At 42.8% G+C, this 15,497-nt stretch overlaps 1 protein-coding gene across 4 annotated transcripts in view; it reads right to left on the minus strand.

Moving 5' to 3' along the window:
• Positions 1-15,497, minus strand: part of ALDH1A2 (aldehyde dehydrogenase 1 family member A2) — a 92,556-nt gene that overhangs the window by 38,964 nt on the left and 38,095 nt on the right. Inside the window, exons 1-2 of one of the 4 annotated variants that reach the window (XM_030578231.1) lie at positions 6,130-6,135; positions 5,047-5,049 (exon numbers count right to left, since the gene is read on the minus strand). The exons of the other annotated variants lie outside the window; for them this stretch is intronic. The gene's annotated coding sequence lies outside the window, so the exon portion shown is untranslated. Of the gene's footprint in view, positions 1-5,046; positions 5,050-6,129; positions 6,136-15,497 lie in introns of those variants that run through there. 4 annotated transcript variants of the gene reach the window in all.

Consider the following 15,497-nt stretch of genomic DNA (forward strand, 5'->3'; position numbering starts at 1 on the left):
CATTCTGTAGGTACCAGTCATTTAGCAAGTAGCATTTTATTCATATGAGAACCTCACTGAAGTCACAGTAAAGTAATCAATAAAGGTCTGCAGACTCTGGCACCAAAGTGCTGAACTCATTTCTGCTTTACAATGTTCTAAAGTTAATATGAAGGGCCTGATCCTGCTGTCACTGAAGTAAGGGGCCCTAAGGCCTAGATCCTCCAAAGGTATGTCGGCTCCTACCTTCCACTGATTTAATGGGAAGTTAGGAGCTTAAATACCTGGGAGGATCTGGGCCTAAATGGCATGGTTGAAATTGAAATTTGAGTCACCCACAGTACAAAAACAATCACATATCATCAATTTATGGGAGCAAAACCTTGAAACTACCAGGACTAAGGCAAGATGGTGGATTAGTCACTCAAATCCCCATCTCAGCAAGTAAATGTTTTGTCACTGAAATAACCCAGTCAATATTAAGTCATCACAAACACCACAATTCTCCAAGAGACAGTGAGTTGATTATGACTAAACTGAAAAGTCGTAAAACAGAATTAAATATCTGCACAGAACAATGGAAATTACTGTTAAGTCCTCTTAGTGACGATATCATCTTAATTGTCATGGGCAAATCAAATGCAGATTCTAATTCTGCCAATCAGTGGCTATTTTGGCAAAGGGTTGTTACTGTGGGACTTTGTGTTGGTAACTACATAGTAGGGGTCCAAATTTCAACTGCATGACTTTGGAGAAAACAATACAAATTTTTATTAGAAAATATGAAATGCCCCCTTTCAATAAGTCACTCTAGGGGGAAGTCCTGGCCTCAGTGAAGTCAATAGAAGTTTTGCCATTGACTTCAGTGGGCACAGGAGTTCACCCTTAGACTGGAGCGACAGGATTAAACTTCATAGCCCGTTTCCTGCAAGGTAGTTTAAATTGTGTTTATAGGGTAGGCCCCTTTTTCTGGTTAAAGCACAGAAAGCCCCTTATGGGCCCTTTAATCTTGCAAGAAGCTGAGTGACCCTTTGAGTCAATGGGAGTTGAGGAAGCTCACTGCACACAGGGACCAAGCCTGCAAAGTGTTGAACATCCGTCCACTTCACCAGGAGGCCTTTGATACCATGACCGATGAGGCATATGCTGTACAGAGCCATCTCTAAGCCCTGGTCTACACTGGGAGGGGTGGGAGAAGATTGATCTAAGTTATGCAACTTAAGCTACGTGAATAACGTAGCTGAAGTCGACGTACTTAGATCGACTTACCGTGGTGTCTTCACTGTGGTGAGTCAACCGTTGCTACTCCCCCATCAACTCTGTTTGAGCCTCTCTTGGCACTGGAGTACAGGATTCGACGGGAGAGGGCTCGGGGGTTGATTTATCACATCTAGACTAGACACGATAAATCTATTCCCGCTGGATTGATCACTGCCCACCAATCTGGCAAGTAGTGTAGACATACCCTAAATTGTAGATATCACTACTCTACTGTTTATGGCTTATATTAAGATTTTTTAATGACAAGTGATTTTTCTGGTATGCTGGGTGACAACAATGTGGGTGGCCGTTACACAATGGCACAAGGAGCTTCTCATCCCATATAAAGAGCCAATCAGAATTGCTTCATTCCTCTGGCTCTGAGGCCCAGTCCACCCAAAAGGGGATGAGGAGAGCTAGCCCACGGAGCGGGCAGATAGGAGTATGTTGCACCGCTGAAGATAGGATTTCTGCACCCCAGGTATGGCGTGAGCACATATCGCAGTTTACTCAGAGTTGTATGCACCTTGTACACGCTAACCATGAGTAAGGCACTCAGGATTGGCCCTTTCATTCATAACACCAGAAACGATCTATGTTACTCAGAGAATATCTGAACATTTGTTTTAATGTAGAAATCTGCAGAGTTCAAAATATGTGGGTCATAATAGTTTGCTGCTGGTAGACTGTAATGTGGCTGTCTCTGTTACTGCTGTTCCCACCACTCAAAATACAAAAATTCAATGGTGACTTGGGCACTGACATTGGGTGGAAGCCATAAGTTTCCATGAGTTTTCAGTGTGAACCCTTCTTCACTTAAAAACAGCCCATTTTCACTAAGAAAATCCACATCCCACCATGAAATTCTTCATGAAACCTAGCCCATTTTCACTGGAAAAATACATGCAACAACTGGCCCCTTTTTGAGTTCATAGCTACATGACAGGAGATGAGTTCATGACACACATTTCATACCCTTCTTGCTTCCTCACAGATCAGTTAACCCTAACTGCTGACCCTGCTTGGACAAAACTGATACTTCCTATTTAAGTAACCTAAACATCATAGACTTGTCTAGACAAAAGTCATATGTTGACTTTGTCACCCCATTGATTGCTGTTACTGCCACTGCAGGAGTCTGCGCTCTGACTTCTATACCAGGGAATCAAGTGAAGGTATCGCTGTCATACTGACAAACGTGCCTCTGAAGCTGTGCTCTGGACATCCACCCACAGAACATGGTTAAGAGAGATGGCCAAGGGCCCTGACTTCCCTGACAACTGATGTGCCTGGATGATGGAGCCGCACAAACAGCTAAAAGAAAATTTAGAGAAAAATCTGATGTGACAAACCCATCGCCTTATTTATCATGGGATGGCTCTGTAGGCAGGAGGCAGACAGTTATACTTTGCAACTTCCAGTTCCTCTGCTTCATTGGCCAGGGAGTTGATTTAGATCTCATGGTCACATTTTGCCATGGCCTGGAAAATGCCTTTCTGACGTTTATGTTCTCAAACATTTCCCGGCTTATATGCTTCTGCTTTTTTCATTGACATATCAAAGTCCTCTTCAGAAAGTCCAGGTTTCTTGCATGACCATCTGAAACCAATTGTTCCAGCTATGGCATGTGACATAGCATTATGTATACCCAGGCCTGGCTCTAGGCACCAGCAAACCAAGCATGTTCTTGGGGTGGCACATTTTCAGGGGCGGCATTCCAGCCATCTCTTTTTTTTCGTGCTTCCAGTAGCAAAAGTCTAGAGCCAGCCCTGGCAGCAGCAGCGTGTCATGCATGGGGGGTGCCCTGCGGCCACTGCAGTTCATGCTGTGGGAGAGCAGCACCCACACCTTGTGGGTGGGCCAGGCAGGCTCCGAGCGGGGACACTCGGGCTGGGGGCCATCCGGTGGGGCACACGGAGCCACCTGCAGGTGCTGCAGGGCAGTCGCCCCCCAGTGCTGCAGCTGGGGATGGGTGAAGCGGCCCGAGCCACCCAGGTACTGTGGCAGGGCGGCCAGAAGCAGCAGCAGCAGTGGGGCCAAAGAGGGCAGGGCGTTGCCGTGCAGGGCCTGTGTCCCGCTCTCTGGGGTTCCACTCCCTTTGGGGTACCCTGCCCCGGCTCCTCAGCCCCCTGCTGGGGCAGTTCCCCGGTTCTTCGGCTCTGCCCTCCTGGGTCCCAGCCGGTCCTGGAGGTGAGAGCCCTGGCTGGAGGGACCCTGGGCTGAGTTGCGGCATGGGAGCCCCACTGCTTACCCCAACCCTGCCAGTGCCAGACTGGCTGGAGGAGACGGGGGACCAGGTGGAGTCAGCACTGGTGGGGGGGAGCCCAGGCTGGGGCAGCAGGGGGTGTGGCTGGAGGAGGGCACTGGTGGGGATGGGACATTGAGAGCCCAGGGCTGGGGTGGGGAGCAGCCAAAAATGTTTTTGCTTGGGGTGGCAAAAAACCTAGTGCTGGTCCTGTGTATACCACTTTAGACGATAACCCCTTTGTCCTAGAGCAGTGGTTCTCAAACTTTTGTACTGGTGACCCCTTTCACATAGCAAACCCTCTTATAAATTAAAAATACTTTTTTATATATTTAACACTATTATAAATGCTGAGGGCAAAGTGGGGTTTGGGGTGGAGGTTGACAGCTTGTGACCCCCCATGTAATAATCTCATGACCCCCTGAGGGTCCTGACCCCCTAGTTTGAGAACCCCCTGTCCTAGAGAATATGAAGTTTACATATATGATCCTCAACTGCCTGTGTGTATTTCAGGGTTTCAACAGGATCCTCGGACAGACACTGACATTGACTGTTGGTTCTCATGTGGCTTGTGAGGAGCTGGAAAATGCAGTGAGACCTGAGGGACAGCTAGTCTTGGTCTGAGTTTGCTGGTGCTTCTGCACCATACAAAGGCCTCATAAGATCTCACTATGAATCAATTTCTGATGAGGATGTGGTCAGTTTCCTTCATGGCATATCCATTGTTTAAAATCCAGGTACTGCGATGGCTGATAAGGTGCCTAAACCAGGAACCCATACGAGACAAGCTCTTTGCAGCACACATCCAAAGCTGGGTGGTGGTGTCATGATTTGGGGAACCTTAACCAAAGCTGTCACAGTTTCATACCGAGTTTGATCACAGCCAGTCACGGCACTGAAATCTCCCACAACTAGCAGTATGTCATATGGCGGAGTTGACTGGATTTTTGCTGCTCGCTGGTGATACAGTGCAGCCTTGGCACAGAGCCATCATGTGCCTGGCTGGCAGCCATAAACAGCCTTCTAACATCCCCATCACAAAACCAGACAGCTCTCCCTGCTCATCAACGGATGAGGTCCTGGACAAATGGAAAACACATTATAAAAATGTGCTGAACCACACACATGCTGATGACGATCCAGAGCTATGTGACCTGGCACATCACAAAGCTGCAGAGCCAGAGATGCACACTGATCTTTTCATCATCTGAGAAAGTATGAAAGGTCATCCAAAAGTTACAGAATGGACATGCTGCTGGACCCGGTGGCATTCCACCCTAGCTACTCAAAGATGCCTTGGAACCAGTGAGCATTGCCCTGCATCAGCTGTTCTTAAGTGTGAGCATCAGCAGAATGGAAAGATGGCATCATAGTGTCCATGAACAAGGGCAAAGGATCTCACACTGAATGTAGCAACTGCAGGCCAATCTCATTATCATAAGTCCCTGGAAATATCTTCACTCGCATTCAGCTTGGCAGGATGCAGCTGCTCCTTAACAGACATTATTGTCCACGCAATCAGATTTCACCGTTGGGTGGTCCAAAATGGATGATGACTTTACCTTCTGTCTGAGCTGCATTTCTGCTTCATGTAGCATTTATCAATATCAACGTGGTTTTTGATTCAGACGGCAGATCAGCATTTTGGCTCACACTGAAAAGAATTGGTGTTCCAGATGTTTTGCTAAATTTGGTGCATGATCTTCACATCAGTACCAGTGTAAGAGTGCGCCTTTGTTCCCACCTTTCACAGTTTCTACTCAACCTCAGCTGCATGACAGGGATGCATTCTCACCCTGGCACTAGTCTGTCAGACTATCAAGTGGATATTAGCACTTGTCGCTCTACTTGTTGGAATCAAGATTCGTCAGGAAGGTGTTCACTGACCAAGACTATGCCAGCGATGGTGTCGTACTTGTGAAGAAGTCAGAGAATTTCAACCCCCAGTCTCCAAGACACTGCCTGCACTGTGGAGGCATCTCATGGCAGAAGGCCAAGGTCCAGAACCTCAGATCTGGGCCAACAGAACCCTTGGTGCAGGTGGGGTTGAGTGTTGACTAATTTATCTACCTAGACTGCCAGCGGAGTCAAACAGTCACACCAGACTGGACTTTCTTCAACAATTAGGTCTCACTCTCTCCTTCATGAAGTCCATGTCTAACTTATGGCTGCAAAAACAACTTTGCCCTGAGACAAAATTCAGGATCTCTCAAACCTGCGTACTACCTATATTGCTATGTGGGTCAGAAACCTAGACCCACTTACAGGCAGACATGGAGCATCTAGAGGCATTCAATATGCAATGTCATCATCAAATTCTGAGAATAAATGGGTTTGACTTTTTGCAAAATGTCATAATCTTGCAGAGATCTGAACTTCCTTCAATGGCTCATTATATTCCAAAGACATGTTACATGCTTTTTGGTCATGTTACCAGGAAAACACCCCAGTAAACTATGCTCTCAAACTCTTCAACAATGTGCAAAGTTTTGTGCACCCTACCCTGCCTAGCACTGCCTGCAAGGACACCCCAGAGATTTGTGGCTTTGCAGGACTGAACCAGATCTGGGCACTTCCATACATGATTCCTTGTGTGACACCATCCATTGTGGTCACTCTGGCTGGCACAATGCTCCTCAGTTGACGGTGTGTTTGATGATGTTATGTATCACACAATTCCATGGGGGTTTGAATTTTGGTGAAACTCATGTGATAACAAATTAATCCATAATTCTATTTTTCACTGTGCAAACAACATATAAAGTAGAACTATTGCTGAGCTGGCTTCTACTAGAGACCAGGATATAAAAGTCTGCACACATGGCTTGGAGCCAGGATCTCCTCCATTCCAATAATGGCTTTCACAATGTCTTCCACTGTGGTCTTGGGCACGTCACTTTGCCTTCTGTCTCAATTTCCCTGTCTCTAATGCAAGGCCAGTAACACTTGCCTGCCTCTAGGGTTAACTAGACAATATTATAACTTACTTGGACCTTGAGAAAAGCACCAGCCTTAGAGGTCTTTGTAACATTGAATCATTGACTAGTGAGAAAGATCATATAAGGCTGCAGTTTATGTGCTGGGAAATGAGGGAGTGAGAAAGATAGTAAAGAGATGAGGAAAAACCAGATACAAGGAAATTCTTAAAGAGAAAGGAAAGACAAAAGGATAATCTTAGAAAAATAAACTGGAGAATTATAAATTATTGCTAATTTAGAAAACTCACTCAGGAACCTACAGAGGAGGCATTGTCATTCAGAAACAAATAAAGACCTATAAACTGAGAGAGAAACGTGAAGGACAGTGTTGTGGGTCTGTTTTTTTTTTTAAGTCAAGGGTGAGACTTGGACCTGGAGAGAGAGAGAGAGAGACACACACACACACACACACACACACACACACACACACACACACACACACACACACACACACACACAAATTAATCGTGCACACCAATGGGCAATTGCAAGAGCAAGATGAATCTGCACGTACATGGATTTGCTGGATCTCAGCTTTCTGGGTTTTTATGGACTGGGCCACTGGAAGGTAACTAATTCTGAATGACTTGATGTGAAAATATTGTAGAGATTATGTACGTGTGTTCTGTATTCACAGTGGCCCATAGCAGAAAGTGATTGAGCCCCAACTAGTCCCTTCCCTGCACCCACCATTGAGCCCATCTGGGGACACCTCATCTAACCAAGACCCGCCCTGCCCCTTTTTCTTTTCCCAGACATGTGGGCTAGTGGAAGGCCAGCCCTATGAGCGAAGGAGACCCCACCCCAATAGGACCTCTGTAAGCAGTGTCAGCAGCAGGGTAGAGAGGCAAGGCCCTTTCAGAACCTCTGGATAGATGGCCAGGAAGGTGGCAAGGATGTTTGTCCAAGGTTGCAGAGTCACAGAGACACAAAGCTTCTTTCCTAATTTTTCTCTGTCTTGAAAGAACAAAACATTTGGACTGAATAAAAGAAGTTTAGATGGAGAAGTTGAAAAGGAGAACAGGGTGCGGAAACAGCAGTTTGGTTTTCTTCCCAGATGAAATTGTTCTGGTTTTGTAAAGAGCTTAAAAAATGCCAGAATATGTTCTGCTGGGACCAGCTGCTATCATCAAGTTCACCAGTATATAGGACATGTATTGTACATATTGTTAAAGTGCATTTTAAAGCAGGGACTGGATGTAGCAACACGGAAGTCACAAAACTAACTGGACCTATATGATATAATATTTTTATTGACTATCTCGTTTATCCCCATAGTGTTTAAAAAGCAGCACCAGCAAAGATTTTTAGATAGGACATGGGAAAGATCTATTTGGCATAATGCTGAGCTAGAAGGCAAAAGAAATTGCTACTGTTAATGGTTAATGTTAGTTTCTTCCTGTTCCACTTTCTATAAACAAGGTAATGCCTATACAAGCTCATTACTGTAAACTGAGCACATTTAAATTGGCAGTAAAATCAGAGTATTTACTCTAGTGCACATATAAAGTACCTTGTCCAATGTTTTGGAACAGTTTCAAGTCTTGAAATCCAGCAGCTGGCTGCTTTACAAGCAAAATGTTACACTTAAATAACTCACTTTTGAAAGTTTTAGGTGTTCTGTGTCAGGTAGTACCATTCAGCAGACATTCATACCACCAAGATTCAGATTCTTTTGCAATAAATTTGCATTCACTGGAGCTTTTATAACTCTTCCAGCACTACTGACTCCAATGGCTGTTGATTAAATGTATATATCCTGTACATTTAATCTGACTTTCATTATGGCCACTTCGTAAAAATGCCATGGAATGGACAAGTGATGACACATTGCAAGAACAAGGAATCCCTGCAAAGCCTCAAATTGGGTTTTTTTTTCTTCCTTATTTATAGTGACCATTGTAGTGGCTCGCTCTAAATCAGGGAAAATATTTGACAGCAAATGTTCCTATCTATGGATTATATATAACCCATCCTAAATACCAGATGAAAAAAGGGATAACCCTAGGAAAAGAAGGGCTTGCTTCCATGTAAATCATGCTACAAATTGGACAACACCCAGCGAGCTCATTGTTCAACCCCAATTGTGAAGGCTATTCACATTTACTATTCCCCTGAAATCAATGTTAATTAAGGCTGAGTGAGGCCATAAATCAGCCCTTGGTTTTTACAACTTAATTCAGCATTAAGTATATATATTTAAATAAAAGGTAACTGATTAACCACTTGAGTTTTCCAGGAGTTGCTGAAGTAATTTGTTTTTGTTTGAATCCTAGTGTTCACTTTTGTGGTTTGCAATAGGGAAAAGAATAAGCGTACAGTATGTCATGTATTAGCTATGTGGCACTGTGAGTAGTTTAGTAATCTAGTCCACTGGGTGCTGTCAATGAAACTGTGCCAAATGAGGAGGGAAAGCAGTGGAGAGGTTTTGGAAGCAATGCAGTGAGCATTAAGTTTGCCACCTACCCTCATTTAAGTGAGTACTTCAGCCATGTCAGACCAGGAAGGGAGAACAGAAACTCTCCCGTTTTATTTGTGTTCCTTGTCAAATAGCCCACGAATCTATCCAGCACAATGAACTGCCCAATAATAAACTATCTAGGCAACAAATATGACACTCCTCTTAGGTGAGCAAAGCTGATTTTGATTGGCCTACAATGCTACAAATTCTTTAACTGAGAAATCATGCCAGCCTTTTGCTCACTAGCAAAGCATCAGTGCTGATGCCATAATCTAACAGGTTGGGGAGATTGTTCTTCACTGTTCAAAATGCCATCTATTCACACGGGGCATCAACAAGAGGGACCACTTGCCCAGTTCCTGTGACAGGTCCATGACACTTTCCAAAAAGAGTAGGGACATTCCTGCTATCATCAGGGATGAAGAAAGCGGAGGAAAAAATGGAGGGATTGTACTGGAGCCCCAAGCTCAAGCCCCCCCCCCCGAAAACATCTATAACATTTTAGTAAAATGAAATGGGAGAGCGTGGGTTCCCATATTTCTCTCATCGGGCCATGGTTTCATGGTTAATATTCTCACTCCCTCTCTCTCATGCACACATGCACGCACTGATAGTTTCTAATTCAGAACTTTGAATGCCTAATGGTTGCTCCATTTTTTGCCTGGGGAATCACTTCATTAGAAGGGCCAAAGTCTGCCCTTGGTTAATCATGTACAAATCCCCTTGACTTCACTGGGCATTGTAACCAAAGAAAGCATTGGCTCATTGATTAGGACACATGACTGTTCCAAACACGATGGAATATCTAGAAAAATGAAACCTGCGATATCACCCTGAATATTATAGAAAACAACCAATGGACTTCTCAGTGTCACCCAGAGATACTGCAGACATATAATCTCAGGCCTGTTTTTTATTTTGGATCATGCATTATGGTATATATGGCCTGAGTTTTAAAGCTGCTGAGCACCAGCATCAGTAGGATTTATAGATGTTCATCATTTCTGAAAGATCAGGGTAGTGGTAGCTGTTTTAGCCTAATGCAAAGCAGTCTAAGATTCATGAAGAACCCATTATAATAGCCCAGTTAGCTAGTAGTTTGTCCCAGTTGAGGCTTGGTAATTATTAGTACCAATGTTCCCTTCAAAACATAGCTGTAATTTATTTCTAGAACATGATCGGTTAGCAAAGTTATGTTTACAACCTCCTATTAAGTGACAGCCCCCACACCCACACACTCACAAATATGCCACAGAGCTAATATCTTCTGTGCTGCTCTTAATGGAAGAAATTTGTTTTTGTTGAATTACAAATTTCTTCTGATGTTTACCCTGGGGCTAACTCTGGCTTTGGGAAGCGGAACTGATTTTTAAATCCACCAGGGATTCCTGCATGTTCATTACTTCTCATGTTTACTGTCTTCTCTAAAAATATGCAGGAACAATAGCATTGGAGTTGTTTTAATTCAGCAGAGCAATCAACACAGGTGGTAACAAAGTAACTTTTCATTTCCTTTTTTTAAAATATTCTCAGATGATGTGCTAGTGAAATGATGATTTACATTCCTAATTTGATATTGCTTAGTGATGATGTCATCAGACTTTTTTCTATAAGATCCCCAGGTGCACAAGTAAGAACCTCCGCCAGTGGACAGACAGTGGCCTAGCTTTCAGCTCCTTTGAGATAGAATTATTTTCCCATGGATTTAATAAACAATGTTTTTGTACTTTTGCTGATCCAAAAATGTTTTTTTGGTACAGGAAGAGGATTTTATCATCCAAATAATAATGGCTTCCCACAGGAGATATGGTTCTGGATGAATGCAGGAATGAATGGGAATTTCCTAACTCAATTGATTTAGTAGCTGGTTATAGTTTCGTTCTATCAAAGTGATCCCTTTTTCATATGTGGCTTTTTTCCTTGGAGAGCCTTCAACGCCAAGGCTACAAGAGAGGGGGAGGGGGCATCAGATGCCAAAGTACTTTATGAAGGAATCACAGCTGTTTGGCCCCCAGCATCTTCTCATAGCTGGAGGAATTAAGAAATACATAATAGGACTTTTTGGGGGATGTGGGGGAGGGACAATTTTAGAGGCATGCAAAAAATCCAGAATCATTCCCTTGGTAAATGTTTCCTAACATCACAGATACTGGGCACCTGTACCTCAGTCTGGTCAGGAAATTTCATATCCTTTCCCATCTCAGCAACTTAATTTCCTCTCCTTTGGACACATTTCAGGAGTCCTAACAGTTAGTCATTGGGAAGGGAATGAACTAGACGGGATTGCCAATCAGAGGCACAGCTTGTTTATTTTCTCAGACTTTGTTTTCCTTCACTTTTATGGCCGCCTTGACACAACAAGCCTCCAGCATTCTAGACAGTGTGTGTCACGGGGCATTTCTGTGATTGCCTGGGAATCAACAGGTGGCTACAGAATCTGGAAAAATCCATATTTTATAAAGTTTACAAAATGCAATCTTGGCATGTTGGTGGAGAACTTGGTGATTGGTCAGCAAACTAAATATAAATAAAATAAGGGATAGTGCAGTGAATGAACAGAGTACACAGTGCTTGCCACTAAACAAATTATGTGGGCTGTGCACTTTTAAGCAATGTGGAGTTCTGTTTCTAAAGCCAGCGGCACGACGTGGTCCAATGTTTGGGCTGTGTCAGTGATGGGACCACTTTTCAAACTGTATCAGTAGATGGGTAGGAGAATCATGGCTAGAGGCAGGATTTACAGATTAATGGTATAAACTGCCAGTGGCTATTCTGTTGTTCACTAAAGCTATGCTGAGGAAACAGTGTGGCTCCCACTGAAGTTGTCCAGCATTTGTTTTCATAATAAGGTGTCTTTCAAATAGGGACTGTTTGTAATCATTTTAATGAGTGACAATGAACTATGAATGAGATTTAAACTCTGTCAAGCAAGTCAAGACTGCCAATGAACTGCTGTTCCACCATGAGGGGACCAATCCCATTTGCACTGAGGTAAATAGAAAAACTCCAACTGACTTCAAAGGGAGCAGGAGCAGGCCTGTAGGTGATGAAAAGGTAGCTACGCAAGCAGCCAGTAGGGAGATGTTTGTATTGGGAGGTCCCGTTGCTTTGTTGGAGACTGAAACCAGCCAGAGAGACTGGGAGCCCCACACACATGTTGATTTTCCTTCTTTGGCTGCCTGTCTGTTGACTTTTATTCACCTCTGCCTGACGTACCAAATAAGAAGAGATTTCTAAAGGAAGAAGAGTGATCTTTTTTTACCAGGTGGGATTTTTCCCAGCTCTAATTTGGAACAAGTTGTCATAGCCTTTAAGGAAACACTGCCATAGAATGGGGTTTTCATTTGTTAACTCAAATTTAGGTTTTATTAAAAAACACAAGATACAAAATAACTAAAATCTAAAATGTATCGAATGGGAAATTTAAAACATTTACAGCTAGGGACTAAAGTATAAGACTCAGAGGGGCGAATTGCCAAGAAACCGACATAGTGAAAGTGACACTGATCAGCCCAGTTTCATTGTCACTACTGGCTGAAATGCAACACACTTGAGGTAAAAAGTAAACTAATTTTAAAATTTCTCTTCTGAATAATCTAAAGTATTGTGCACAACAGATAAGATCTTTATGAAATATACTGGGACAATTTAATCCCAGTTACCCTCCATTAGCTTCGTTAGACTGGGAAAGGATTTGGCCCATTATTTTTGTTTTAACATTGTCCTTTAGGTCAGAATTTAGTTTCCTACTGACAAAGACAGTTCCCCCCGCCCCCATCATGTAAGAATGATTCCATCTTAATCTGGTTCAAGTCTCAGAGATTTTATTTTAATTACAAGCGAGACATTAAACTATACACAACTGATGGGACAAATAGCTTCTCTCTATATAGTGATCCAAACCATCAAAAGAAGCCCCATATTGCAGCCTTTATTCAGCCAATAAGTCCAAGATAAAGTCAGTGGGTGAAGTTCTGGCCCCACTGAAGTCAATGAAGGCAAAACTTGCCTTGACTTCAGTAGAGTCAAGATTTCTCCCAATGAGACCATGAGCAAGGAAAAGGACTGGGCCCAGGGAAAGCCTTCCAGAGTCAGACAAGATGCGTCTTGCATCAAGCTCTGCAGGCTAGTAAATTCATGATCAAGTCATTCCATCTCTGATCCCAATCCCCAGCCCCAATAAGGTGCTTTGCACCATAATGGTGACACAAATAAAGCTTTAAGTTGGTCTAGGTGACCAGCTGGGGGTCCCTCTGGTGTAGGGGGCATATTAGGGGCAGGAAGCGTGTGGCCAGACTCATGATCTTTGGTGCCGCAATGGCCACAATGGCTCTGCTAACTTATGCTGACAGCTGAACTGCCCCCAGCAGTTCCATGGATTGGGATGGATTGAAATGGAGTAGAGTCACCTTTACCACCCCTTTGAGGCCTATCTCAAGTGCAGTGTGTCTGGATAGCTCAGATTGGGGCCTATAGCTTTTCTGGATATAATCCTCAAACAACAAGGGCTTGATCCAAAATCCATTGAAGTCAATGATGGTCTTTCCATTCACTGCATTGGGGTCTGGATCAGGATCTAAGTTTTAAAATAGTAAAGTACATCAATATATTGAGAACAGGGTTTCAGGGCCAGATCCTGCTCTTACCTATACCAGTGTAAATCAGGAGTTACTCCATTGTAATGTCAATTGAGTTAAAATGGTACAGTCAGAAGCGGCTGTGGCTTGAGGAGAAGTTCTGTGGGAAATTCAAATCCTGAGTAGTAGCAGGAGACACTGATGGGGTTTGACAACCTCCTGTCAATCGGTTGTGCAAGTAGAATTTAACATGATTTTTCTTCTCCCTATGAAACAAAATCCTCACACCAAATGTTTGATCTGCCTATCTCCCTGGCTTAATTAGTCTTCTGTCTTTCTTAGAGCTGAGTCTGGTCTTTTGCAAATGGCAACACATCAGACCAGGGGAGACCTGTCATGTTTATTTTCTAAGCCATAGGGGACACCTATTTGAAAAAACATCCAGCTTATCTAAATGTTTTTGTTTATATGATTTTGAATTAAGAGGTTTGGGTAATTACTTGAGGAGATTAAGTATGTCTTAACAATGTGCAGTAGTAGCATGCTTACTTAACTTGTTTCCTTCACAAGTATTTCCTGCATAAAACCTAGTCTGCCAAACAGCGATTATACCCTTTTCTGTTCGAGTTTCTCTCTGTGGTACATGCTGATGAAGCAGCCATTATTTTAATTCAGTCATACTAAAGGGATTAATTTTGCTTATGGTTCTTCCAGAAAATTACTGTACGGCAGGAAAATATATCAAAGTGCATTGTTTGTTACACTGTCCTTGTAACAGATCAGAAACATCTTATTCGTTTTGGCTATATTATTACAACCTATAAACACAATTTTACATGCAGTGCTGTAAGTAATTGCTTTTCTCAAAGTAATTTGCACCTTTTCATTTAATGAAGAATTTATCTGCTGATAGTAGCACAATACAGGAACAATTACACTTGCTCTAATCCAGCTAATATTTCATGCAATCCTAACTAAACTTTCAGTCATGCTTTCAGTAGTGGGGTTCTCTCTTTAATTTCTGGTGAAACTCTCCACTGTCTTAATCTGCCCTACAAGGGTTTTGTTGGAAACTGGGATTCCTGAAGCATTTATTTTGCACTGGATCTGCCATTTAGAGAAAAGAAAAGCCACTCATGAACAAGTAACTGCAAATTTGGTTACATGTGAGGGGAAAAAATATGTTTAGGTCAAAAGGTCCATCTGGTTGATTGAATTTACTGAGACCTACAAATTAAATGATGAGAGATTTCTAAAAATTCATTTTGGGGCATTGGTGGGAGGGAGGAGGTATTTGTTTTGAAAAATCAATTATTGAGCTGTCACTGAACTTTAATGAAGTTGTGGCAATTAAGAAACCAATTCTGGAAACCCTTCTCCTCACCAGTATCCTTACACAAAGACTGTCATTTTAGGCAGTGGGCATAAGGACTATTCAGATAAGGGATTTTTTTAGAAATGAATCTAAAATTGAACAGCATGTTTTCCCTGAATCATGCAGATACTTGTGTGCTGTGCTTGTTATTGTGCATCTCAGCACTGATTTGGTAGTTAAATAATAATATAGAACAGAATTATGTGTTCATTTTTGCATGGGAGAATGATTCTAATATTTAAATGAAGACAGCAACATTAATCTTCAAAATTGTTTGTAATTAACTATTTGCTATTTCACATGTTCATTACCAAAGTGCAGGGTGTTGCTTACAAATTAGGCCACATTTTAGCTGGTCTAGGTAAGTATTTACTCCTAGTAAGATCTTGAACATTACAGACAACTCTGCCCTCAGAAAAATGTCATGGAAGAGTTCAGTTTGACTTGAAAGTTCCATATGAGAAAATCACTTTATAATCACATATGAGAAATTGCTGGAATGTCAACTTCATTTGCAGTGGCCCCATATGGCCTGATCGCTCTCCCTGGCATGATAAATCACTGGCAGGATTCTTACCTTAGCACGTTTGATCTCAGCTCAGCAAGACTTGGTTTTGATGTG

Source organism: Gopherus evgoodei, chromosome 10 (genome assembly GCF_007399415.2).
Source record: "Gopherus evgoodei ecotype Sinaloan lineage chromosome 10, rGopEvg1_v1.p, whole genome shotgun sequence".
Classification (NCBI taxonomy): Eukaryota; Metazoa; Chordata; order Testudines; family Testudinidae; genus Gopherus; species Gopherus evgoodei.